Here is a 27,236-nt window from a genome sequence, read left to right on the forward strand (position 1 = left end):
ATGATCAAAGTTCGGTATCCAGCTCTACTGACTTACATCCCATATGTTCTTGTTTTGATGGACATGAGATATGAAGGTAAGAAGCTGACTATATATTATATTATTATATATACATTACTTTGCTTGGAAAGCTAATGATAGCAAGTAACGTTACGTAATTCTTATTTGCCGCCTGGAACAACAATGCATCAACTGTGATGTGGTATGTAATCGCAGATGTCTCTATAGCAATAACCCATCTAGTTAATGACCAGGGATGCTGTTTAATGACAACCTCTGCTCCAAATACTGCACTATATAGTTTGCACACATGCTCAAATTGACAAAGTAATCAAAGCGATCCCAGTGTCAATTAAAGGTTTAGTCTAAAACACAGAAACACAGTCAGATATGATAGATCTACATATACTTCACTTTAATAGTCAGGATTTTCTGGCTGAGGGAAACTCAAACAAATAACCTAAGTCCTCTTTGTTCCCAATACGCCGAAACTGAAACTGAAACCTAATTCAGCGGTTTTCTGAATTTAGAATTAAGACATTCAGAACAACTAAGCCAGTGTTCGAATTACGTGGGAGCCAGAGGGAGCCGAGCTCCCATAGAGTGAGGACTGGCTCCCATGAAAGCACCAAAGTCTAAAATCTGAGGGGGTATCTCATATCTGAAGGTGTCTGCCATATGTGGCATTGTAATTTAATCTTAATCAACGCTCATTATCCATCCCTATGCTCATGAACGCAGCATGACTGCACTTCACCACCACACCAAATGTGGCAGTGCTGCGGTGCAAATTCAACTCATGTTTAGTAGGCTACATGTTAACTCAAAGATTCGTAATAAAAATATAAACGTTGGAGGCCATTAATCGGCACACAAAGTCCTTGAAATCCATTCTGCAGTTAGCATCATATAATTAAATTTTTCAATTCAATTTTATTTATAGTATCAAATCATAACACTAGTTATCTCGAGACAGTTTACAGATAGAGTAGGTCTAGACCACACTCTATAATTTACAAAGCCCCAACAATTCCAACAATTACAGTAATTCCCTCAAGAGCAAGCAGTGTGACAGTGGCGAGGAAAAACTCCCTCTTGGGAAGAAACCTGGGACAGACCCAGGCTCTTGGGGGAGGCGGTGTCTGAATGTGGCGGTTGGGGATGTGATGAACAGTGGCGATAATAGTCACATTAATAATGGAACAGTGACTTCAAATGGTAGTCGTAGTAGTTCATGTCATATCAGGGCGTTACAGGATGTAGCGTGGCCCAGCAGAGCAAGGATGGACGGGGCACCGCAGAGCTTAGCAGGGAGTGCAGCAGGACCACGGCGACAGCTGCAACCAGGATCTTGGTGCCAACGTTCTCCAAGGAAATACACTGGGGGAAAAAACATAAGGACTCCGGGGAGTAAACTCCCCAGAAGCTAGGATTAATAACAAGCATTTCTGGAACGGGATGCACACAAATGGTAATAGAAAGGGAGAGGAGAGAGCAGCTCAGTGTGTCAAAGGAAGAAAGTCCCCCGGCAGTCTAGAACTATAACAGCGTAAGTAAGAGAGACAGGTCATAAGGAGAGGTGGCCTGTTCAGGCTTGGAACTCTCCCCTGCCGGATCGGGCTGTGCTGGCCTGCCTCCCTCTACTTTTGTATATATTATTAATCTAACAATTATGAAGAGAAGCAGGTGGGCCAGTTAGGTGGACACTGCAACTCCTCACTCCCTAACTATAAGCTTTATCAAATAGGAGAGTTTTAAGTTCATTCTTGAATGTGGTGACAGTTTCTGCCCCCCGAACCCAGATTGGGAGCTGGTTCCATAGGAGAGGAGCCTGATAACTGAAGGCTCTGGCTCCCATTCTACTTTTAGAGACTCTAGGTACCACAAGTAACTCTGCATTCTGGGAGTGCAGTGCTCTAGTGGGACAATAAGGTATTAGGAGCTCTTCTAGATATGATGGTGTTTGACAATTTAGAGCTTTGTAGATCAGGAGAAGGATTTTAAATTCAGTCCTGGATTTTACAGGAAGCCAATTCAGAGAAGCTAATACAGGAGAAATATGATCTCTTTTCTTAGTTCTTGTGAGAACACGCGCTGCAGCATTCTGGATCAGCTGGAGAGTCTTAAGGAGACTTATTTGAGCAACCTGAGAGTAGGGAATTACAATATTCCAGCCTGGAAGTAACGAATGCATGGACTAGTTTTTCAGCATCGTTTTGAGACAGGATATTCCAAATTTTGGCAATGTTACGAAGATGAAAGAAGGCTGTTCTTGAGGTTTGTTTTAGATGGGTGTTAAAGGATATATCCTGATCAAAAATAACTCCTAAGTTTCTGGAGTTATTTTCTTGGTATTACTAAGAAATTGTGTAGCGATGATGTTAATAGCACGACTGATTCACATGCTGCAAGCCCTGTTAGCACACCTCCCACTGGGGGGGCAACGCAAGAAGAAGCTGAAGAAATAATGTCCCCTCTTGCTCATCTCTCCCATTAAATTGGAACAGCCAGTAGCGGGGAGACAGAAGAGTCCATATACATGGCTGTTTGTTAAGGATGGAAGCTTTGGGTGCGTCACTAAGGCCTAATTTCAACGGATGAGTTTGGGTGGTATTCATCGGTAGCGTAACTTTAACCGTTGTTCATGTGAAATCTCAAAGACAGCCTGATGCTTTAATTGTTTAGGCCTATAGACTATTTGTGGCTGGCAGTTTGACCTATCTATTCCTGTTGATAAAGTATAATAGGGCATCCTGTATAGTGCATCCACTTGTAGCTGTATCTTTGTAAGTCATTGTAAGTCGCAAGCGCACGACCCTAAAGGCTAACTTGATACTGAAATGTAAACTAATGATCTGAAGCCTTTTGGGGGAATTTACAGGACTGGCGCTCAACCAAAGTCCAACTACTACTATCACAAAAGAAAATATGGTGTTTGGTGTTAATATAAAGTACATTCATTTAAGAGAGTGACTGAACATGTGCTTCTGGCAAAGTTCTTCATCCATGCCTCCAAATGGATAAAAAAAGAAACACTCATTTACTCATTTACTCTGTTTTCAAGACATGGAGAGTGTTAATTATCTTCATTGCTTTGGTTTGCTTTGTGCTGACACTTGTTGCAGTAGCATCCATACCGATTAATCCCATCAAAAACAAGATGGGCCAGAGCCCTGATGACTTCCTTTAATATTCTCAAGTTGAATTTTATTCATTCACTTTATTCAGACTTTCATGCTATAGGCTATATTCAGACTTTCATGTTCAGACTTTAATACATATTACATATTTTCAGACTTTCATTCCTTAGACTTTCATTCTATATATTCAGACTTTATTCTATATTCAGACTTTATTACATATTTTCAGACTTTCATTCCTTAGACTTTCATGCTATATATTCAAACTTTATTCCATATATTCAGACTTTCATTTAATATTCTCACGTTTCATTCCATATATCGTTCCATAAATTCAAACTTCACATATATATATATAATTTCCTAACATTAATCAGTTATGTTAACTTATATTGAAGCAAACCGATTTAAGCTTAGTAGTTAAAGTAACCAGTTAGTTTGAGCCTACAGATGTAATGTTAACATGCTTACATATGACAGCTAGCTCATCATCTCTCTCATAATTAACGTTAAAGATGGACTGTTTATATATAGCGCTTTTCTAGTCTTAACAACTACTCAAAGCGCTTTTACATAGTACAGGAACCATTCACCATTCACCATTCACACACATTCATATGCTTTGGCTGAGGCTGCCGTACAAGGTGCCACCTGCTCCTCAGATAAACATTCACACCTTTACACTCCATTGAACAGCATCGGGAGCAACTCGGGCTTCAGTGTCTTGCCCAAGGACACTTTGACATGGGACCTTAGGGCCAGGGATCAAATCACCAACCTTCCGATTGGTATGCGACCGCTCTACCACTGAGCCACAGCCGCCCCTTGATAATGCTAACGTTTCATGCTGCAGCCCATCATTTGTCAATCCTTACATGGACACATTAGGAACATTAACGTTACTGTAGTAACTAGTCTGTGCTAATATTGTGGTGCAGGATATCAGTATTGTGCATGTTTTTCAGGAGTGAAATGTCACAGGTATGGGAGTGTAGACAGTCACATGCTGATGAGGAAGAAACTGCTCGATGCTGGCCAGCTAGCTGATGCCCTCTCTCATTTCCATGCTGCTGTGGGTAAGTGACAGAAGCATGCCAAATTTTAAATATATTTTTTACAGCAGGAAATGTAACCCAAAACTTGTATAGTCATGTTAACTGTATCCTTTTGTCAGATGGAGTTCCCAAAAACTACATGGCCTACTACAGGAGAGCTATAGTCTTTCTAGCAATGAGGAAGTCAAAGTCTGCATTGCCAGATTTGAGCAGAGCTATTGAACTCAAACCAGACTTCACATCTGTGAGTTTCTGTTTTTACATCAGTTGGTCTGAAACCTTTATTTTCACATAAATTGCACACAGTTTGTTTGTCATACTGCAGACTTATATTTTTGGTCTGACAGAACTGCATGAGGTACACATCTACTGGACACAAATCATTGGAAGAAACTAGTATATTTGTATAGGCTATGCAATATACTGTATGTGCAAGTTGTATATCAGCCCAAGGCACAACTATGCTGGGAAACCAGTCAGTGAAGTCAGCTGCAGCGCTGTGGAGATAGGTCTGGCAATGGGAAGACTATGTCAGCTATGTTGATAAGTCTGCACTCCTTTCTCCATACAGGCTCGCCTTCAGAGAGGAACTCTCCATCTGAAGCATGGGAGACTTGACGAAGCAAAGAGGGACTTGAAGAAGCCGGTAAGTATTAGAGATCGAGTGACTGTTCTTCGATACCGATTATTTGTAATTATAAGTTAATGAAACCGATAACTGATATTTGGAAGAGTTTGGAATGTTTCAAACTCCAACACAACACTTTGTTTAAATGCTTAAAGCAATTATATAATAAATGAGAAATAATCCCTAGTAAAAGATAGTCAGATAGTGTTGTGGGGCGGGGGGGACATTAAGTCAGACTCATTGGTGAGTGAAACCGAAGCAGAGGGACAGACACAGAGCTGTAGCCGAGCCAAAGTAGAACACTTTTTAATTCATTAACTTAATCGGTTATCAGGCAAATACAGATAATACTGATACAGATAATCTGCAAACTGCCAAAAACAACGGCCTGATAATCGGCCAGGGCCGATAATCGGTCTATCCCTACTAAGTATAGTAACATCCAGTTTAAACTTCACTTCAACAAGACCCTATTTTGGGTAGCCTGTAGCCTGGCGTTGTAGTGAAAGTAAACTCTAGCATGAAAACTAGGCTTAGTGTTTTTTCAATATCATTTGAAAGAAGGGCAATAGTTTAACTTATGAACAGCTTTATTGATGTGAATTTTTCTATACAATGTCCACACTTTATTTGTATTATTTATTTCATTATAGTGTCCAGTTATATTATGAGGTTGACAACATGAGAGGTTTTGTTATTGATGAGCTGAATGGACATAACTGTCATATTCAAGTTCAAGTTCAAGTTATAGAGTCCTCATACACACATATTGGAAAAAACAAAGAGGCCCATATCACACATCCTTCGACTTAAGACAAGAAATTAAGAAATGGCAAACATTTTAAAATTAAAAAGTTCTTACCGTTCCAGATTATACTTAAATATTGATGTGAACGAAATACTAATAGTAAAAAGAAAGTAAAACAAAATGAATCAGTATAAATTTGTTTAGGTTGTGAAAACAAGGTTAAAATATAATAAATAAATACAATAAATAAACACCTGTGCAAAGTATAGCTATGACTTATTCCTCAGTGTAATGGCTGCAGGGACAAAACAGTTCTTATGTCTTTTTGTTCCACACCTAGGGATTGTAAACCGACGCCCAGAGGGGAGAAGCTGAAACTCTGTGTGCATTGGATGGGAATTGTCGTTTAAAATTGAACCAGTTATGCGCTGTAACTGTTCTGTGTACAGGGTCTCCACGTTGAGCTGTGGCTCACCAATCAGCCTGCTAGACCACTTGACTATTTGGTTGAGTGAGTTTTTATTTTTCAAAGAGAGGTTCCCAAACCAGGCTGCTAGCGCAAATGACAAAACTGATCCAATGAAAGCGTGGTAAAAGAGGGTCATGATGGATTTGTCAATGTGGAAGCAACTCAGTTTCCTCAAACAGAACAGGCGCTGATACCCACAGCGTTCATGTTTACATGCGGGCGCCATCTTGGATAACAGTCATGAGCAGTCGAACGACGAACGCCGTGCAACCAGTAACCAGTAACATAGTTCAAACACAGCGTTCATGATTCGACTGCTCATGACTGTTTTCCAAGATGGCGCCCACTTGTAAACATGAACGCTACTGTCTTTATAATCTATCTTTGTAATAAACTGTCTGTACACTTACAAAGTTCTCAATGCTGCGGTTTACATGTAGGAACCCTCATTATGTTACCATGGAAGTGTGGTGCTATGTTGAGTCTTGTTAGTGGTATAAAATAGTGATTTACCCTCTGCCCCGAAAGCTAGCATTAGCAGCTAACCACCGGTTTGTGGTAGCTTGTTTAAAGTTAGAGATGCATTTGATTAGCATGAACACAGATCCCAGAGAACGGTCGACTCGGTATGCATATGTTATTAACCCCTAGGTTCATTTTCATGTCTCCGATTCTTTAATATTTCAGACCTCACCAATTTTTGAAATGCTTTCATTACAATTGATGTGAGTGCCACTGGTCTAAAATCATTAAGGGTTTTTGGGGTGTTGTATTTGGGAATAGGGACAACCACCACCAATGGGCCAAGGACATGTGGCGGGTCTGCAGCCTCATAAGCTTGTTTTGATCATTCATTTCTTGCCTTTACATTTATTTGTATTGAACACAAAGAAACCAGTCACCTTTTGATTAGTTTTATTATATGTAGTTTGAAGCTCAGTGGTCAGTCTTTTATTGTTTTGTACTGTTCGTCACTTTTTTGGAGTTTGTACGTAATAGAAATTATATAATAATTGTTTAAATGTTGGCCAAGCTTAATGCATCACATTTATTCATTATTATTATTCTTTTTTCCTAAGCTGAGCTAGCAGGAAACACTGTCAGTATACCCAGGTCTATTTATAAAGGATGTGTTGTTAGCTGAGATTGCTCTCGTGAATATGATGACATCTATGATGCGGATCATTATAAGTTAATGGGTTTAGGGAATGGTAAGCACTGCAAATGAGCTGTAAGGCAATGCTTGAAGTCAACACAAGTACCTCTTCAAAAATACTTTATAAGGGCTCATATATATGTGTTAGTAAAGGACTAAATACAATTTTCTCAAGTCACTCTAACTTTTTTTCTAGTGACACTGCTTTAATCAAGTCAAGTCAAGTCAAGTCTTTATTTTTGCTAAAGCGACGCAAATCGCCTGGAATTCATTTTGCTCACACAGAACAATACAAGACAGTATAGGACAAGGATGACAACACATCAGACTGGAAATATACAAAAAACACAGCAGATTAATAATAAAAAAAGAGATACTAGACATATACAAAAAACAGCAGATTTAGAAAAAAAAGACACATGGGTTGCTAATAAACAATAGATCAGACAAAGTGTTAGTGCATTTAGTGACCCTGAGGAGGAAGACGTAGCTGTGTAAGGATTGTTGGTGTGAATTGAGGGCCCTCAACAGCCATTACTAACGTAAGTGCTATTTGAAAAACGGGTGGGACTGGATCTTAGCAGGGTAATCGTGACCATAAGCGTGCAATGTATTGTGTTGCCTTGCAATGTTCCAGCTGAAGTCCAACCCTAGCGCCGAAGAGATGAGGGAAGCCCATAGTCTGCTGACAAAGTCGGATGAGATGGAACGGCTGGTGGCCCAGGCACGCATCAGCTTCTGGAGAAGGGATTATGAGACAGCTGCTACCCAGCTCAACGCTGTCATTGAGGTGAGATACCTACCTTGCAGGCGGTTCCTGATTGTCCTGCAAGCACAACATTGCCCATGTTAACTTTACTGCCGAGTCTGAAGAGCATTTGTAAACTAACTAGTACTGCCGTTTGTAAGACCAGTGGTGGAATGTAAACTAAGTACATTTACTCAAGTACTGTACTTAAGTCCAAATGTTGACTTGTACTTTACTTGAGTCTTTTCTTTTCATGCCACTTTCTACTTCTACTCCGCTACATTTCAGAGAGAAATATTGTACTTTTTACTCCACTACATTCATCTGACAGCTTCAGTTACTAGTTACTTTGCACGTTAAGAAACACATGTAGTTTATAAAATGTAAACTAGCCAACAATATAACGACCTATAAGTCCAGCTGAAATGATCAGACCATTAAACACTTTTACTTTTAATACTTTAAGTACATTTTCCTGATGATACTTACATATTTTTACTAAAGTAACATTTTCCATGCATGACTTTTTACTTTTACTTTTAATTAAGTAAAGGATGTGAATACCATTGCTGTGTACGACATGTTGCCCGTCTGTTACAGACTTGCATTTGGGATGCGACCTCTCGTGAGATTCGAGCAGAGTGTTTTATTCAAATGGGAGAGATGGGAAAGGCCATTGGTGACCTCAAAGCTGTATCCAAGTTAAAGAGTGACAATACCCAGGCTTTCTACCAACTTGCCACCATCTATTATAATCTTGGAGACCATGAGATGTCCCTCATGTAAGACCCACTTGCAGACTGCTACCACACTGTATAAGTATCAGACACTGGGACAAGTACCAGGATTTACTGTAACAAAGTGTCACTGTAAGATAACATCCTAATTACTAAGGTCAGGGTGCGATTTGTGATAAAAGGAGGAGGATGTTTTTTGATCATGCGCAACAAAACAAAACATTACTTAAATCCCCTTTGAAATACCATGAATCTCCAGGAAGACTAATACTTAACTATGAATTTCAATTTTAATGAAAAATACACCACTTTCAAGCCGGAGAGTGCAGTTCACTTTACTTGTTCGTTCTTCTTCGAGTGTTTTAATCCAAGCACCATCTTTTTCCTAAACCCAACGAATCGTTTTGGTGCCTAAACTTAACTGTCATTACCGCTTGACGCTCACTTTTTCTGGCTAAATTCCACTACCACGGCCCCTGAAAGGACCGTCATCTGGCGGTGCCTGTAGCCGGCTCACAGTCACCTATTGGCGGCTAAACAACTTCCGGGTAGGCGGCGTCCCGGAGCTCTGTAGCGGCTAAATACAACCAGCAACTGCTGCTCGGATTTTATTGTTCTATGGCACTATAGACACGTTCACATTACAGCGCTTTACTTAGTTTAAAATACTTCTATGTTAAGTACTTAAAGGTGCCCTGCCACATGTATTTCATGACTTTGTGGTAATGTCTGAAGTTCTACCATGGACTCTGTAACATTTTTTGTGTAAAGAATGCCTTGGTTACCTTGTTTCAAGCCATTCTAGCGTGGTATAGAAAGCCTACAGGAAGACTCAGCTCGATTTCTGCCAGTTCTCATTAATATTCAACGAGCTAAGCTGTTTGAATCTGATTGGCTAACAGCTAGCCAATGAGAGCCTGGCTGTTAGAATCCTTTACCCAGCACAACTGGGTGAGCTCATGAATAGTAATGAGCTCAGGCAACATGATGTCAGACTGACCAGCTTCTGTAATTGGTCTGATTTCTCCGCTTATTTCTTTTAAGTGGCTAGAGCTGACAGAGGAGGTAGCAGTTCATTTTCACATTCACCACATAACACAAACACATATGGACCTAACATATTTCAAAAAAATGCAAGTAAAAACGGTTTTGTATGGCAGGGCACCTTTAATATATGGTCTATTGGTTAAATAGCATTGATCACTGTGTACCCACCGGGGATAAAAATATGTAGACCAGAAAGGGGGAAATCGCATGCATCCCCCCTGGCAAATCGCACACTGACTAAGGGGATTCAACATACAGTATATGGCACAATCATATCTCCAATAGATTACATCAAAATTAGATAGATAGATGGATAGATGGATAGATGGATATATGGATAGATGGATGGATAGACAGATAGATATTGTATATTTCTTGCATTTGTTTTTATGTGATGAGGAGGTGGACCAATTAACATAAGATATCTCACAATACAATGCAATATGAGATTTTCTCGAAACTTAATGGTCATTTTGTGGTGATGACACCTCAAAGTGCCAATATACACTCACCTAAAGGATTATTAGGAACACCTGTTAAATTTCACGTTAATGAAATTATCTAATCAACCAATCACATGGCAGCTGCTTCAATGCATTTAGGGGTGTGATCCAGGTCTAGACTGAATGTCAAAATGGGAAAGAAAGGTGATCTAAGCAACTTTGAGCGTGGCATGGTTGTTGGTACCAGACGGGCTGGTCTGAATATTTCACAATCTGCTCAGTTACTGGGATTTTCACGCACAACCATTTCTAGGGTTTACAAAGACTGGTCTGAAAAAGGAAAAACATCCAGGATGCTGCAGTCCTGGGGGGCGAAAATGCCTTGTTGATGCTAGAGGTCAGAGGAGAATGGGCCGACTGATTCCAACTGACAGAAGATCAAATTTGACTCAAATAAGTTACAACCGAGGTATGCAGCAAAGCATTTGTGAAGCCACAACACAAACAACCTTGAGGTGGATGGGCTACACCAGCAGAAGACTCCACCGGGTACCACTCATCTCCACTAAAAATAGGAAAATGAGGCTACAATTTGCACACGCTCACCAAAATTGGGCAGTTGAAGACTGGACAAATGTTGCCTGGTCTGATGAGTCTCGATGTCTGTTGAGACATTCAGATGGTAGAGTCAGAATTTGGCGTAAACAGAATGAGAACATGGATCCATCATGCCTTGTTACCACTGGGCAGGCTGGTGGTGGTGGTGTAATGGTGTGGAGAATGTTTTTTTGGCACACTTTAGGCCCCTTAGTACCAATTGGGCATTGTTTAAATGCCACAGCCTACCTGAGCATTGTTTCTGACCATGTCCATCCCTTTATGACCACCATGTACCCATCCTCTGATGGCTACTTCCAGCAGGATAATGCACCAGGTCACAAAGCTTGAATCATTTCAAATTGGTTTCTTGAACATGACAATGAGTTCACTGTACTAAAATGGCCCCACATTCACCAGATCTCAACCCAATAGAACATCTTTGGGATGTGGTGGAACGGTAGCTTCGTGCCCTGGATGTGCATCCCACAAATCTCCATCAACTGCAAGATGCTATCCTCTCAATATGGGCCAACATTTCTAAAGAATGCTTCCTGCACCTTGTTGAATCAATGCCACGGAGAATTAAGGCAGTTCTGAAGGCGAAAGGGGGTCAAACACGGTCTTAGTATGGTGTTCCTAATAATCCTTTAGGTGAGTGTATATTTCAGTCATGACTTGGACATTTCTACTTCAATATTACAAATATTTGCAGTGGACTGCATGCACAAACAATCCCTAGTTTTTTGTTGTACCTCTGTAAGTTGTCTCATTTAAAAAGTCACAAGAAAATGATCATTTTAAGATTTTTAATAGCTGGCACATACCGTTACTTGGTATTCAGCTCATTATTGCTTGCATATGTAGCTAACAAAGTCAGTAATTAACACTGTAAAAATACTCAATGTAATGTGGCAAGCAATAAAGGCCAAACTAATCTAAAGGACACATGTTAAAGACTGAAACACTACATTGGCCCCAGGGAGCAATGACACCCACAGAAATGATACATTATGGGATATTTGTCTAACAACAATGCAAACTATAGCTTCAAATACGACCATATAGTTTACTGTAAATCAGTTGTGTTATTTTAAAGTATGGAAATTTAGCACGTCCATCAGGGAAAATATTAGCCTGTTATGACCTTCCTCCTCTTGTCTGATCTGCAGTGAGGTGCGCAAGTGCCTGAAGCTTGATCCTGATCACAAACACTGTTACAGCCATTACGAGCAGGCCAAGAAGCTCAACAGTCAGATCCAGTCTGCAGAGGAACTCATCCGAGAGCAGAGGTGTGTGTGTGTGTGTGTGTGTGTGTGTGTGTGTGTGTGTGTGTGTGTGTGTGTGTGTGTGTGTGTGTGTGTGTGTGTGTGTGTGTGTGTGTGTGTGTGTGTGTGTGTGTTTTAGATATGATGATCCCAAGACTAAACAGCGAATCACAGAGCACTCAATGTTTGTGGGTGCAGTGATCCATGTTGCAGTCTTGACAGTGTCCCAGCATTGTTCACACCCCTACCTGCCTCCTGCTCTTTTAGGTATACAGACGCAGTGAGAAAATACGAGGCAGTGATGAAGACCGAGCCCAACGTGCGCCATTTCTCTCTCCTCGCCAAGGAGCGCATGTGCCATGCGTTGGTACAGGTAAGACCCTTTACTGCTCCCACAAGACGCATTAACTCACTCTGTGTCTTCAACAGTACATCTATCCAACATGCTGTCCTTGTGTCACAAGCAGGGCCAGCAGGCCGGCAGAGCTGTCTCAGTGTGTGGCGAAGTCCTCCAGGCAGACCCGGAGAACGTTAGCGTGCTGAAGGACAGAGCTGAGGCATATGTCCAAGAGGAAGAGTATGAGGAAGGTAAGCCTGTCAGATGTAGTAGTATGTAGTTCAGATCTATTAATTTATAGGTCCCATGGCATGAAAATATTACTTTATGAGGTTTTTTAATATGCGTTCCCCCAGCCTGCCTATGGTCCCCCAGTGGCTAGAAATGGTGATAGGTGTAAACCGAGCCCTGGGTATCCTGCTCTGCCTTTGAGAAAATGAAAGTTCAGATGGGCGATCTGGAATCTTCTCCTTATGAGTTCATAAGGAGCAAGGTTACCTCCCCTTTCTCTGATTTGCCCGCCCAGAGAATTTGGCCCACCCATGAGAGAGAGAGAGACATCATGGCTTGAAAACGAGCAAAGTGGCAGTTGGTCAAGGCCCCCCCTCTCTCTCCTTCTCAATAGCTACAGACACAGAAATGGCACATCCTAAGGAAAGCTCATTGTGGGACTAGCTCTAGTGGCTGTAATTCTGCACCAAGGCTGAATTTTGGGAAAGAGACTTCAGATACAGTATTAGGGGACCACTAAGGTCTATATAAAAGTGACTTCAGATACAGTATTAGGGGACCACTAAGGTCTATATAAAAGAGACTTCAGATACAGTATTAGGGGACCACTAAGGTCTATATAAAAGAGACTTCAGATACAGTATTAGGGGACCACTAAGGTCTCTATAAAAGAGACTTCAGATACAGTATTAGGGGATCACTAAGGTCTATATAAAAAAGACTTCAGATACAGTATTAGGGGACCACTAAGGTCTATATAAAAGTGACTTCAGATACAGCATTAGGGGACCACTAAGGTCTATATAAAAGAGACTTCAGATACAGTATTAGGGGACCACTAAGGTCTATATAAAAGAGACTTCAGATACAGTATTAGGGGATCACTAAGGTCTATATAAAAAAGACTTCAGATACAGTATTAGGGGACCACTAAGGTCTATATAAAAGTGTGATGTCATTGATTGAGAAAGCCAGCCCATGTGCTGCCTATAGGTGCTGCCTGAGCAAGCACAGCCTGCCCACTGGCTTGTTTGAATTTGGTTGACCAATCACAACAGAGTGTGCCAGCTGACTAATCAGAGCAGACTGGGCTTTTCAGGAAGGTGGGCCTTGAGCTCAGACAGAAAAGGCTCGTTTGAGATGAGCCAAGCCTGCGCAAAATCGATCACCGGCGATCGCCGCCCAATGCATGCCGGTTAGATTTGTGTCCGACTTGATCCCGACTTGCTCTGGCGGCCGCAGTTTTGAGAGGCAGGCGCCGCAGTTGCTTTTCAATGGTGGCAAGACCCAGGTGGACCCAGGGCATGACGGGAAACTGTTCAGCCTGAAGGCTGCTGGAAACGGCTGGAAACTGTCCGACTAGACCACAGATTTTTGCTATTGCCCACTGCTGCCACTGCCTGCTCTCGTCCACTTTACAGGCGAGGCGCAGCTCATCTCAAACGAGCCCACTGTTTCAGGCAGAGGAGCTGCAGCATTGAGCAGTATGATTTGAACATCAAAGCACATAAACCTAATCTAGGAGACCCCAAGAGTGCAAATTTGACACTGAAAAGGAGTATAATAGGGGCTCTTTAATAGAGTCGGTCCGATAGATTTACACACACAGAACCGCCATCACACTGAATGCTGTACAGTCTACCAATGTTCACTGGGAAGGGATTCATTTCAATTTATAGAGAAAATCTATGGGCATGTGTTTGGTGAAGAATTTCGACAGGTGTTGTGGAAATGGCAGTTGTTTGGAAACAACGTATATAGATGTATTAACACCAATAATGATTCTTTTTCTAAATAGCTCTACTCTTCTCACACAATTTTACCTGTATGTATTAGTGACGTTTTGGTTAGCCTGAGCTCATTACTTCTTACAGTGCAGACGCTCTACTGCTTGCTCCTGCTTCTGCTTGCATATTTCTGCTGATAATCTTGCTTTTCCTCTGAGAGAAACTATGAGCAGCGTCTCTTGGATACTTATAAATCACTGGACTATACATTTTTTGTAGACATAGTAGGCTACTGTCATTTTTGAACATTTTTCTGCGTGAGCGTGGCCTACCAATAGCTTAAGCCTGTCCTAAAGTGACTGTAGCTAAAGCTAATTAGCAGCAAGATGCCACCCTTCTCCATAGAGGACTACTACAAACTCCTTCAGAAGATTGCAGTTCTGGAAACCAAAATTTACCGGTTAGAAGTAAACGTGGAAGTGAACAGATCATGTGGAAATGACACCACTTTACCAGTGACCCAAAACAATGGACAAAAGTATGCTAACACACGGCTAACTAGCACCAGCAAGACCACAAAGAAACAAGAGGGCTGTGGAACGGATAATAAATCAACAAGTGGCAGTCCTCCCTGGAACTCTTTTGGTGCAAAGCCTAAGAGTAAATCATTTTCCTGGGAAATGGGAGGACGACTAACGGGCAGAGCACAGCGCCCTGAGATTTGTGATATGACCGGCTGGCCTGCATTACCACCCAGGCAGAGCGCCTCTTCAACCCCTGTGCTTAGCAGGACACAGTCGTGGACAGCTGCAAAAGGGAAAATCAGCAACAAAATGCCTCCCCAACAACTGAGTGTGCAGGTGAAGAACAGATTTGCTCCTCTGCTGCAGGACCCTGGACATGACCTGGATTACGTCTCATCGTCACACAGCAGGGTAAGGACTGAGAGCAATTCTAAAAGTAAAAAGCTACAGGGAAAGCTAACAACTGGGCCCCAAACTCTGATTGTGGGTGACTCTGCTGTGAAAGATATAAAAAGCAGTAAAAACACCAAAATACTCTGTTTTCCCAAAGACATGGTGTCTGACTTGGCCCAAAGAATCCAGGATATCATAGCAGCACACCCAACTGTGAAGAACATTATACTGCATATAGGGTCAAATGATGTTGTAAAGCAAGAGTCTGAAGTGCTGAATCGTGACTTTATGAATCTGCTGAACGCAGTCAGCTCCCTAAATGCAAAGGTGTTTATCAGTGGCCCTATACCGCCAGTCAGAGGAGGAGCTGAGATTTCGGTAGACTGTTGGCACTGAACAGATGGCTTTCAACTGCATGTACCAACAACCATTCTCTGCAGTTCATTGACAATTTTAACATTTTCTGCAGACATCTTTTTAAAGCAGATGGACTATTCCTTAACAAGTCAGGAGTAAAGCTGTTCACCTCTAGCCTACTTTACTTTCTGCGCCACACATCTGCTCCCTTGGCCAAGGACACGAGACAAGATGAACCAAAACAAGAGGAAGACACAACAAAGTGCGGCAGTGAGCCACCACAGCCCCCACCTGAGCAAAGATTTAACCATGGGAGACCAAAGAGCGGAGATGAGAAATCTCAACACCCCTTCTCACCCGTCCACAAATCCTCAAACCCCTTGGACAACCACGACAGCTTTGAGGACCTCTTTAAGGATACGTCGCTCTCCCCTCTTTCCCCCATCCCCATGTTGGAGTTCACTGACCAGATGAAGCAGCTGGTGAATGCTGGAACCAAGTATGCCCCCCTTCCTTCTCCCATCGTAAAACGCCAGGCACCTCTGCCCCCTCAAGGACGGCAGCTAACTCCTTCTCCCCAAACTGATAAGGATGCTTGTGTGCAAAATGCAGCAAGCGTTAACTGATATGGGCCGGGTCCAGGCTGCATGCCTAGTAGCACTCATGACTCTTTCCAAGACAAGCCTGGGCCCTGCGTATTAGGTTCTTCCACAATTTATGTTGTGATAGGTAATAGAAAAAGAATGGCGAATAAGCACGTAACTGCAAACTTTGCAAATTTAATATCCATTCCTCGTCAGCCACAGTCTGTCCCAAAAAATGAAAACGCACTAACACTAGCCCTACTAAACGTTAGGTCTTTGGCGGGTAAATCATTTTTAATCAATGATTTTATTATCAAGCACAATCTTGATTTTATGTTTTTAACTGAAACCTGGTTGGACCATAATAACAGTGCTGCTGTTCTCATTGAGTCAGCCCCCCCTAACTTTAGTTTTATGAGTGAGAATAGAGTGAATAAGAAAGGAGGTGGAATTAGCCATTTTGTTTAATGACTCATTTCAATGTACGCAATTATCTTACGGAAATTTTGCTTCTTTTGAATATGTGGCTCTTCAGCTAAGATCCTCCCCTCAAGCTCTACTTCTAAATATCTACAGGCCACCTAAATACTGTGCATCCTTCTTTGACGACTTTACTGAACTGCTGTCTATAATTTGTATTAACTTTGACCGTGTAATTATTGCTGGTGATTTTAACATTCATGTTGACAACCCCCAGGACAGAGGGACCAAAGAACTGTGTTGTGTTTTTGAGAGCTATGGACTGACTCAGCATGTGACACAGCCCACGCACAATAGAGGGCACACTCTGGACTTGATTATCACAAAGGGTCTGAACATTTCCCCAAGGTTGTGGTGACTGATGTTGCTCTCTCTGATCATTCCTGTGTTTTCTTTAACGGCACTATCTCTGTGCCAAAAAGTGTTCAAACAAAGTTAATCAGAAACGGTATATCACTGAAAACACCAGTGAAAAATTCATTCAGCTTTTCTCCTCTACACCCGCCCTTACTGGGGCCTCAGTCACTGAGCTTGTAGATAATTTCAACTGTAAAATTACGAATGTTATTGATGCTATTGCTCTACCAGTAAGATCAAAGCTGTCTCTGGTAAGAAAAGATCTCCATGGAGAAATTTTATAGTTGTGAGAACAGAAAAAGAGAGTGTCGAAAAGCTGAACGCAGTTGGCGAAAATCTAATCTCCAGGTCCATTATAACACTTATAAAGAGAGACTTCGCATTTATAATCTGGAACTAAGAAATGCAAGGCGGTCCTTCTTCTCTGACATTATTGCCAGAAACAATAATAATTCACGTGCTTTGTTTGCTACTGTTGATAGATTAACTAACCCTCCAGTACCAGTAGCATCGGAACTGTTGTCTACCAAGGCTTGCAATGACTTTGCCTCCTTCTTCACAGACAAAATTCAGAAAATTAGACAAACAGTAAGTGCTTCCATATCAAGTACAGGATATGTGTTGTCACAGTGTGCATGCAAAACAAATTCCAACATGACACAATTTCATACAATCAACCTTAAAAACCTGGAGGACATTATACAACATCTGAAAACCTCCTCCTGTTGCCTTGATATTCTACCAACGGGTGTTTTCAAAAATGTTTTGAATTGTTTGGCTTCAGATCTTCTACAGATTGTAAACACATCTCTGCTCTCAGGTATCTTCCCACAGGCCCTGAAAACTGCAGTCATCAAGCCACTCCTAAAAAAGAACAATCTAGACACAACACTAATGAGCAACTATAGGCCAATATCAAACCTTCCATTTTTAAGTAAAATCATAGAAAAAGTGGTTTGTCAACAACTCAACCTTTTCTTATCGTTAAACAACAGTTTTGATGCCTTCCAGTCAGGTTTTCGACCACACCACAGCACTGAGACGGCTCTTGTTAAAGTCTTTAATGACATCCACTTAAACACAGATAGTGGCAAAATTTCAGTCTTAGTATTACTTGATCTCAGTGCTGCATTTGATACGGTAGACCATGACATATTGCTTGACCGATTGGAAAACTGGGTTGGTCTTTCTGGCTCAGTACTAAAGTGGTTTGAATCCTATTTAAAGAATAGGGACTATTTTGTGTCTATAGGTAATTATACATCTGAGCATACAAATATGACGTGCGGAGTTCCCCAAGGCTCAGTTCTGGGGCCTCTTCTGTTCAACATCTACATGCTTCCACTGGCTCAGATTATGGAAAACAACAAAATAAGTTACCATAGTTATGCGGATGACACCCAAATTTGCATAACCTTATCAACAGGGGAACTATAGCCCAATACAACAATTAAATATGTGCATTGAACAGATTAATGACTGGATGTGCCAGAACTTTCTTAAATTAAATGAAGAAAAAACGGAGGTGGTTGTTTTTGGAGCAAAAGAGGAACGATTGAAAGTCAGCACTCAGCTTCAAACGACAATGTTAAAAACAACAGACAAAGCCAGAAATCTTGGTGTAGTCATGGACTCAGACCTGAATTTTAAAAGCCACATTAACATAATTAAAAAATCAGCCTATTATCACCTTTAAAAATATATCAAGGGTTAAAGGACTTATGTCTCAGCAGGATCTGGAAAAACTTGTCCATGCTTTTATCTTCAGTAGACTTGACTACTGTAACGGAGTCTTTACAGGTCTTCCCCAAAAACTCAATCAGACAGCTGCAGCTGATTCAGAACGCTGCTGCTCGAGTCCCCACTAAGACCAAGAAAGTGGATCACATCACTCCAGTACTGAAGTCTCTACACTGGCTTCCAGTGCCTCAAAGAATTGATTTCCAAAATACTTTTACTGGTTTATAAATCACTAAACGGTTTAGGGGCCAAAATACATTTCTGATCTGCTACTACATTATGACCCACCCAGACCTCTAAGGTCGTCTGGGACAGGTCTACTTGTTGTACCCAGAGTCAGAACTAAACAGGGGGAAGCAGCGTTCAGTTTTTATGCTCCACATATCTGGAACAAACTCCCAGAAACCTGCAGGTCGCTGCAACTCTCAGTTCTTTTAAATCTAAGCTAAAGACCTATCTTTTTGATGTTGCTTTTCTTTAAATAATCTATTAACTTTAATTTCTTATACTGCACTGTAACTTTTATTCTTATACTGCACTATCAATTTTATTCTTGTCTTTTAATGTTTTTAATTTGTTTATTAATGTTTTTAAATTGTTTTCAATTGTTTTTAACTGCTCTTTAATGTTTTATGTAAAGCACTTTGAATTGCCCTGTTGCTGAAATGTGCTATACAAATAAAGCTGCCTTGCCTTGCCTTGCCTATAAGAACACAGCCGTTTAAATGAAGTTACTGAAATGGTCACTTCAATACAACAGTCCTGTAAGAAATCCCACCTTCATGAAGGTTTTAGCTAGGTGTACCTGAATAAACTGGCAGCTGAGTGAATGCTGTAATACTCCTACTGTACTACAGTACATTGTACACTGGTGTCATGGCAGGAGCCTAACACAGGGGGGCCTTGTAACACCACAAGAAGTACACAGGGAGATGAAGTTAAAATATCAATAACCCATCATTAAGACTCTTACCTTCTGATCATTTTATTTGTTGTAATTTGGGTGCCTTCAGAAGTGATTTTTCTTTTTTATTATTTTTTGGGGGCTTTTCCCTTTATTAGATAGTAACAGTGGATAGACACTAAAGGGGGAGAGAGAGAGAGAGAGGGGATGACATGCAGGAAAGGGCCGCAGGTCAGATTCTAACCTGGGCCGCTGCAAAGGACTCAGCCTACATGGGGCGCACACTCTACTAGGTGAGCTAGAGGTCGCCCCAGAAGTGATTTTAATGTAATAATCCAAATAAAATGCTGTCAAGCAGCATACAGTCAGAAAAGGGATGCATGCTCCCAGTTAAATTGTGCCTCATTTAACAATATTTCTACTCATCACCAAATCCACTTTGAATTTACAAAAGCCCAATAAAGACTGAATATAGATAAATACAGCAGGCTGTCCATATCTTAATTAAAGCATATAACTACTATGTCCAAGTCATCTGTGCATTTATCCCATACAGTGTAATTACAGTTAGGTGTGGAGCCCAGTGTTTTAGGAGTAAGTATAGTCTGTAAGATGTGGAAAGTCCAGTGATTGCAGATGGTGAAATCGCCCAGAATTCTTTGTGTCCCGGACATTTTACATGTCACCTAGTCTGGCAGCTCTCCTAAGAAGGTCTGGCTAGTCCACACAGCATTCCGGGATGGGAGAAAAATGTGCTCTGGTTTATTGGCATTTCTTTAAACCAATCTCAATCTTCTTGGACGGCGCTAAGCGTCGGACGGGGCCACGGTGCCGCAGCAAAATAGCCTCGGGAAGGAAGGGGGAAGGTAAAGGACATCTGGCCGAAATGAGGGACATCCAACAGCACCTCAAAAATCCCAGAAGTGAAACGTCCTCGATATAGACTACACGTCACCTGATGTTCTACTACCGTTGTGAAAATCCGTTGATAAAGTACTTTATCAAGTCCTATGTAATCTTTCCGCAGTGTCATCTGCAATGCCATGTTGTTAACTGGATTTTGATTGGCTGTTGGTGTTTCTATCGTTCATCCAATCGCTCTGAAAGTGATCCCAACGATATCATTCTCCACTGTCATTGTTGTTACTCCACCATCCACTTAAGCTAGAAAGATTTTAAGAACAATATATTTACACTCATCGTTGTAGTTATCGTTCCTGCTGTGGACGGTTTTCTTTTTAATGGGATGTTCACACAACCACAGTTCTCCTGTGTTAAGGGCACTTTAGATCAGGCTTTGGGTAAGTCATCAAAGTTCCAATGTTACTGCAAGTCATGCATTCATACATTTATTAAACATTGTTTGTATAATAGACCGGATATAGACTTGTGCCACAGCAATGTCAAGATAACAGGAAATTATGGCACAAACTGAAAAATAATTAAATATTTGTCAGCTGATCCATGTACATTTGTGTGTGTCTTTTGTTTGGTTCATCTAATTGGAGGCTAGGACACATACAGTAACAATACCTCATGACATAGAAGGATCCAGTGCCTTGCTCAAAGACACTTTAACATTTTAGGTGGATGCTTGCTACAACAAGGTTTAAAGGTCCGGTGTTTCCTTCCGTTGAATGACAAAATAAATACTGTACTTCACTTCATACTAGCTGCTTTGGATTAGTAAGCAATACTGATTCTGTCCCCTTGTTTTTCTTCCAGCTATAAAGGACTATGAGACTGCTGCAAAACACAGCGAGAATGACCCTCGGATTAAAGAAGGTCTGAAACGAGCTCGACGACTTCTCAAAGAGTCTCAGAAGAGGGATTATTATGAGATCCTGGGAGTGAAAAGGTGGGCACAGGTCACTGGAGTTTGGGATATTTCTTTCCATTCATATAGGTTTTTTCCAGACAGGGATATTTACAGGGAAGTTGGGAAGATTTTTTTTACTGCATTGGAACCACGTCTTTGATCCCCTTTTAAAGATGTGTGTGTTTAAAAGCCCTATTGACAAGATAGATTTTCATTTTAAGGCAATAATAACACTTGGTAATGAAAAAAGAAAAACAAAATTTCATTGGGAGCTGATGTGGTAACCCTTACCCTGGGACAAGTATTATTAGGTCCAGCTTGTATAGAAAAGACATTTTATTTTGGTGGACGAATGCGGTACTTTTAACAACAACAGAAAATCTCATGCTCCCCCTCTCTACAAAAACCAAAAGGGTTAACTAAATACATAAAATGAAAATAAATAACAGAGAAACAGACAGAACATTTCAATCAGTGACACATATAGTAACAATGTGACAAGAAAGACAAAAAACTTGAGTCAGGGCAATATTCACAGTCAAGTATTTCAGGACCCTTCACTACTGGAAAGAAGGTAATGGGTGTGTGGTACTCAGGGGATAGTTCTACTGCTCCTTGATGTGCTATACCATTGTGTGTTTCTGTCTGCTGAAGAACTTCTCAGGGTTGCCTGACAATTCATATCTCAGTCTCTTGTAAGATGTCCACTAATTCTCTTAACCTGATTTCCATAAAGGTTGCAGGTTGGAGTTGAACCCGCGGCCGCTGCATTGAGGACTAAGCCTCTTTATATGGGCGCACGCTCTACCAGGTGAGCTACCCAGGTACCCAAACAAAGTTGTAATGTTTTTGACAGGTCTACATACATACATAGGTGAACATACTTCTCAGCTGTAAATACCTGAAGCATTGAGTTTTGGACAATGAAAACTTTGATTGTAGCTGACCAAATGAAGCAAAGTGTCTCTTTATGTTAGGATCTTTTATTGTAACTATTCCTTTACAGATTCATCATGTGCATATTGCCAGTATACCATGACTCTTAATAAGGCATGGATACCCGACCCGAGGCCGACGGGTCCCGACGGGTCCCGACGGGTCCCGACGGTACCCGAACGGGCCGGGCCGGATTCGGACAGATATTTAGAAATTATGGTCGGGGTCGGGTCGGGCTCGGTCACATCAGCACGATAAGGCAACAGCTTATTAACGTGCGCTTGTTGCCCCATGTGCGCTAATGCGCTCATCTGCTGACATTTCCGAATGCCTTCCTACAGTTGCTTAACAAAAGCGGGCTTTCCACACAAACAAACGTAGCCTACGTGTGTCATAAGTATGAGGAAAAAAATGCGATTTTAACTGTGTCGGGCTCAGGTCGGGCTCGGACACAAATTTCTTAATACCTGTCGGGCTCGGTCCGGGTTCGGTCACGGCTCTGTCGGACGCGGGCCGGTCTCGGACAGAAAAATTCGGCCCGATCCGGACTCTAACTCTTAACATTGGTGGCCCAGCAATAATGTAAAAAGCACCATGTTCCCTCATTTTCTGAAGGTTGGATATATCCTGTCATGGATTGTCTATAACGAACACCATGTTCGAACATAGGGATGCTCATAAGTGTACCTGGTACCAGAGCACCCTAGGCCGAAGGTCAATGATCGATTTTATAATCGTTTCATCTGATCTGAGGCCGTATGTTTTGGACACTCGGGTGAAGAGAGGGGCAGAGCTGTCAACCGATCACCATCTGGTGGTGAGTTGGGTCAGGGGTGGGGAAGACTCTGGACAGACCTGGTAAGCCCAAATGTGTAGTGCGGGTAAATTGGGAACGTCTTGAGGAGGCCCCTGTCCAACGGACTTTCAACTCGCACCTCGGGCGGAGCTTTCGGCATCCCTGTGGAGGCTGGGGGCATTGAACCAGAGTGGACAATGTTCAAAGTTTCCATTGCTGAAGCTGCGGCGAGGAGCTGTGGTCTTAGGGTCTTAGGTGCCTCAAGGGCGGTAACCCACGAACACCGTGGTGGACACCGGTGGTCAGGGAAGCCGTCCGACTGAAGAAGGAGTCTTTCCGGGATATGTTATCCCAGAGGACTCCGGAGGCAGTTGCAGGGTACCGGCGGGGCCGAAGGGCTGCAGCCTCTGCCGTGAAAGAGGCAAAGCAGCGGGTGTGGGAGAAGTTTGGAGAACGAGAAGGATCTTCGGTCTGCACCAAAGTGCTTCTGGGAAAACTGTTCGCCACCTCAGGAGGGGGAAGGGGAACCATCCAAGCTGTGTACAGTAAGGATGGGACACTGTTGACCTCAACTGAGGAGGTAATAGGGCGGTGGAAGGAGCATTTTGAGGAACTCCTGAATCCGACTAATACGCCCTCTATGTTAGAGGCAGAGCTGGAGGATGACGGGGATTGTCGTTGATTTCCCGGGGGAAGTCACTGATGTAGTCAAACAACTCCACAGTGCCAAAGCCCCGGGATTGATGAGATCCGTCCAGAAATGCTCAAGGCTCTGGGTGTGGAGGGGCTGTCCTGGTTGACACGTCTTCTTCAACATTGCGTGGAAGTCTGGAACAGTGCCAAAGGAGTGGCAGACTGGGGTGGTGGTTCCCCTTTTTAAAAAGGGGGACCAGAGGGTGTGTGCCAATTACAGGGGTATCACACTTCTCAGCCTCCCTGGTAAAGTCTACTCCAAGGTGCTGGAAAGGAGGGTTCGGCCGATAGTCGAACCTCAGGTTGAGGAGGAACAATGCGGATTCCGTCCTGGTCGTGGAACAACGGACCAGCTCTTCACTCTCACAAGGATCCTGGAGGGGGCCTGGGAGTGTGCCCAACCGGTCTCAAGCGTTGTTTTGTGGATTTGGAGAAGGCGTATGACCAGGTCCCCCGGAGATACTGTGGGAGGTGCTGCGGGAGTATGGGGTGAGGGGTCTCTACTCAGGGCCATCCAACCCTCTGTACGACCAAAGTGAGAGCTGTGTCCGGGTTCTCGCAGTAAGTCGGACTCGTTTCAGGTGAGGGTTGGCTCTCCGCCAGGGCTGGCGCTTTGTCACCAATCCTGTTTGTAATATTTATGGACAGGATATCGAGGCGTAGGCGGGTGGGGAGGGGTTGCGTTCGGTTGGGCTGGGGATCTCATCGCTGCTTTTTGCAGATGATGTGGTCCTGATGGCATCATCGGCCTGCGACCTTCAGCACTCACTGGATCGGTTCGTAGCCGAGTGTGAAGCGGTTGGGATGAGGATCAGCACGTCTAAATTGGAGGCCATGGTTCTCAGCAGGGAAACCGATGGAATGCCTTCTCCAGGTAGGGAATGAGTCCTTACCCCAAGTGAAGGAGTTCAAGTACCTTGGGGTTTTGTTCGGTGAGAGTGAGGGACAATGGAGCCGGAGATTGGTCGGAGATCGGGCGCAGCGGGTGCGGTATTACATTCCATCTATCGCACCGTTGTGACGAAAAGAGAGCTGAGCCAGAAGGCAAAGCTCTCGATCTACCGGTCAGTTTTCGTTCCTACCCTCACCTATGGTCATGAAGGCTGGGTCATGACCGAAAGAACGAGATCCAGGGTGCAAGCGGCCGAAATGGGTTTCCTCAGGAGGGTGGCTGGCGTCTCCCTTAGAGATAGGGTGAGAAGCTCAGTCATCCGTGAGGAGCTCGGAGTAGAGCCACTGCTCCTTTGCATCGAAAGGAGCCAGTTGAGGTGGTTCGGGCATCTGGTGAGGATGCCCCCTGGGCGCCTCCCTTGGGAGGTGTTCCAGGCACGTCCAGCTGGGAGGAGGCCTCGGGGAAGACCCAGGACTAGGTGGAGGGATTATATCTCCAACCTGGCCTGGGAACGCCTCGGGATCCCCCAGTCGGAGCTGGTTAATGTTGCTCGGGAAAGGGAAGTTTGGGGTCCCCTGCTGGAGCTGCTCCCCCCGCGACCCGACACCGGATAAGCGGACGAAGATGGATGGATGGATGGATGGATATATCCTGTGTGCTTTATATCCACAAATGAATGGCATAATGATAAAGTCAATTAACTTGAAGTATAATTTGGGGATAAAAAATAGAGACATTCTGAAATAAATACAGAAATCTCAGCAGCATGTTCCTATGTTTTTGTGTCTGATGGGAACAAAAATCGTTGACATTGGTCTAGTATTAAGCGAATTCGCTGCAGTCGGCAGCGGAGAAACAAGCTAGTAAACAAGTTAATAGGACAATTGTCCAACTTGTATTTACCTTCACAAAAAGCTCAGATTATTATTCTAAATGTCTGACAACATTATGGAAAGGATTTCTAAGGAGGTCAAGGTTTTCAAACCCGCGGATGCATTAGAAGGGCTGCCCGGTTTGTCCAGGTGCCAGTCAATTACAATGTTGTGGTCGCCTGCAACAATCACGTTCATGTTAGAAACCTCAGGTAGCATATTCAAGATTTTTACATTACATTTAGCTGACACTTTTAACCAAAGCAACTTCCAATACGTGCATTCAACCACGAATTACAGAGAAGTACATTGACTTCAAATAAGCCAAAGTACAAGGTGCCACGTGTAAGTGCAATTTTTTAAAATCTTTTAATAAATGTGCTAATAATGTGCTCCCCATTGTCACAGAACTGCCCAGAAAAATGACATTATGAAAGCCTACAGGAGACTGGCACAACAGTGGCATCCTGACATGATCCAGGATCCATATAAAAAGAAGAAGTTCATTGAGATCGCTCTGGCCAAAGAGGTTCTCACTGACCCAGGTAAAAGGTTTTGTGGTCTGGAGAGTCAGTGGAAAGTTGTTGTGGTTCATCCAGTAAATGCCAGGGCTCAGGGGGGCCGCTGGGACCAACTCACTACGTGCTGTTTTGAGCAGCCTGAGACCTTTATTATTTTACAGGGCATCAGTTTTGTGGTCTTAACAGCCTAACTATGCTAGTGACACATATCTAATAAACAACTAGTTTCCTAATTTGACTATACAAAATTAGTGGGTTTTTTTAAAGATTTTTTTTTGGCATTCAGGCCTTTATTGTGACAGCTTGGACATGAAAGGGGAGAGAGGGGGAATGATGCAGGAAAGTGCCGCACGTCAGAATTGAACCCGCAAACTCTGTCTCATGGACTGAGTCTCTATATATGGGCACACGCTCTACCACTAGGTCACCCAGGCACCCTACTAAGTTAGTTTTTGATTAGTCAGTAAAAACTTGAACGTTTTTTGTGGGTTCTATTCACATCTTGCACCTAAACATTACAGTTGACATGTTAGTTACTCAATGTCAATGTCCTTGGAGACGTCCACAAAAGTTGTTTTATTAAGCATCGCTGATTCTCAAGCTGTATCAGCAGCAAACAAGCTCTTTTATAAACTCTACCGGCATTGAACCAACTGCGACGTCATAGCTTAAACTAAACTTTTGATTTATTGTATAGAAGTATTGATCATCAGCTGATCTAAAATGTTGGAAGATTATTTTTACTCTTATAACATAATGGCAATGTGTAACAATCTATATATACACACACAACACACTAATTCCTGGAGAAAATTGATTTCTAATTCAAATGCTATGTATGAGTATAGTTTAAGTTGTGTTCCAATGTGTTTTTTCTAGGCAAGAGAACCAGATACGACCAGGGTAGGACCCCATGAATCCGAAAAATCCAGCAGGGTCGTCATCGTCATCAGCACTAACCTGGAGGATCCCAGGGCTTCCAGGGTTTCAACCCATTCAGCTCCAGACCCTTCACCTTTAAATTCAACTTCAACTGA

General features: G+C 42.6%; 1 pseudogene; it reads left to right on the forward strand.

The window, feature by feature from the left end:
- LOC120570278 lies at nucleotides 1–27,236 on the forward strand (annotated as a pseudogene).

This window comes from Perca fluviatilis, chromosome 12 (genome assembly GCF_010015445.1).
Source record: "Perca fluviatilis chromosome 12, GENO_Pfluv_1.0, whole genome shotgun sequence".
NCBI classification, from domain to species: domain Eukaryota; kingdom Metazoa; phylum Chordata; class Actinopteri; order Perciformes; family Percidae; genus Perca; species Perca fluviatilis.